We start from the raw sequence: 2,078 nt of genomic DNA, 5'->3' as shown, positions 1-2,078 counted from the left end.
TCTTGCACTTGAATGGCTCACAGTTTTGATTTCCAACATCACATGACATCACATATGGTGCCCCAAGCATAGCTAGGAATTGTCACTGACCCAGAGCGAGGGTTAAGTCTTTAGCACAGCTGAGCATGGACCCAAAATAAAAAAAGATAAAATAGAGTTAGGTTACTTTAATTGAAGACAGGCAAACTTTTTTGTGTGTCTTCCTGGATTAAGTGAAATCCAAATACTGAATTCACTGTAGGGCACGGAATCTGTAAGTTTAGTGAAGAAAGGCATGCACTGTCATCAACAGTCTGATCACTGGCATAAGAAGCAACTAGAGAATCATCCAGGTAACCTTTTCATCTATTCAGAGGCAGATAGAACATAACTGGAGTTCTCATGATTCGTGATTAATATCTCTGCATGTTCAGGGCTCACAACACCCCAACCTCTTCTATCTGATTTTTAAAAAATCATAATAACAATTAAAATATAAAGAAAAATGGAACTAGAAGTGTCTAAGTAGAAGAGAAGAAGGTTAATAAATTTTTGTTTGTTTTTCTTTTTGGACCACAATGCTGTGATTAGGGTTTACTTTTGACTCTACATTCAAGGATCACTTCTAAAGAGCTCAGAGCACCATATGTGGTACCAGGGTACTAATCCCTGTAGACTCCATGTAAGATAAGTGCCCTACCCACTCAGTTCCAGTTAAGTCTTAAATTATCTATACCACTTAGAAAGTCTTAAATGTTAAGAAAAGGAGTTCTGTTTATGTTTCCATACTAAATATAGCATAAATAGGATAAATTGGTTTCCTCCATGATAGAATTAACCCAGACCTAATACCTAATGCGTTTTGCTTCTTTATTTGGGGGCATGTGAGATAATATTTTATAAAATGAGACACACCAGGAAGATGGACCCAAATTCAAAAAAAGAGAATGAGTTTGGAATGTTTATGGAAGGTCAGTGTCATTTATAAGTTATGAGCAGATGAAAAATGGAAAAAGATGTAATACGGGAGGTTTAGATGTCACATATGAGAGATTGTTCATATATGACAGAGTCAGATTTTGATGACCCTTCTATATTATAAGGATTTTTATCAATGTCTTATTTAATTGCAGTTAGCTTCTTTCAAAACTGTAACCTTAAACCATCCAGTGATGAATTCCTTGATTAGCACCACAGTGGTCATTTGCAAGACTTCCCTGTGGGAAGATGGTTTTACATGGCAATATCTTTTTGTTTACTAATATATTTGCCCCACATTCTTTCTTTAAAAAATCTGTTAGCTCAAACCCTTATAGACTTCTCTGTCTTCTAGTCTGTAGTTGGATTTACTTGATTTGGGACCATCTGGATGTTTGATTTTGGGCCACATCCAGTAGTAGATAAGCCTCACTTAGAGTTCTATGCATAGAAAACATTAATACTGGGCTCTGAGGACCATATTTGATACTGGAGATCATAACTGCATCAATCAGGTGCAAGATAAATGCACTATCTACTGTACTATTTCTCTAGCTCCTGGATAAATAATTCTATATCACATGCAAAAAATAGTGATGTGAATGATAGGTCTTATCATTTTTTTAATATACAAGTCTAATGAACCAAGAGATGATTATATCCTTACCTGATTTACTTTATGTTTATTTCTTTATTGTAAGAAATGCCTATTCAGTCCTTAATGAAGTCTATGTGAACCCAACTACATTGATGATGCCTCTTAAAAGACCCTTATAAAGGGCCAGGGAGATAGTAGCAAAGTTAGGCTGCATCCTCTGCCTGAATTGAACCCTAGTTTGGTCCCTAGCAATACAGAACTCTTGATCACTGCTGGGTGTGGCCCTGAGGGTCTCTGAGAAAACCCTGAAATGGCCCTCTCTTCAAAGGAAAAACATCTTCAAGTGGAAGTACCTTCATTCTGGATCCTGAGAGGACCAGGCAGGGTTAATAAAAATGTTGACCTTTCAGCAATAAATTTAGGCAAGAACACAGAAAGTTGGAGGCTTTTTGATAGGGATTTTGCCAGTGACTGGTAACTGAATGGAGATTCTGTGTTCTTGGGCTCTCATTTCAGAGATCAA

At 36.8% G+C, this 2,078-nt stretch overlaps 1 pseudogene; it reads left to right on the top strand.

Moving 5' to 3' along the window:
* The first annotated feature begins 324 nt into the window (after positions 1-324).
* LOC130045582 (uncharacterized) lies at positions 325-445 on the top strand (annotated as a pseudogene).
* Positions 446-2,078: the final 1,633 nt, after the last annotated feature.

Source organism: Sorex fumeus, unplaced genomic scaffold (assembly GCF_029834395.1).
Source record: "Sorex fumeus unplaced genomic scaffold, SorFum_2.1 ptg000128l, whole genome shotgun sequence".
NCBI lineage: Eukaryota > Metazoa > Chordata > Mammalia > Eulipotyphla > Soricidae > Sorex > Sorex fumeus.
Note: the sequence above shows the minus strand (reverse complement) of the source record. Positions and strands in the feature narration are given on the sequence as shown.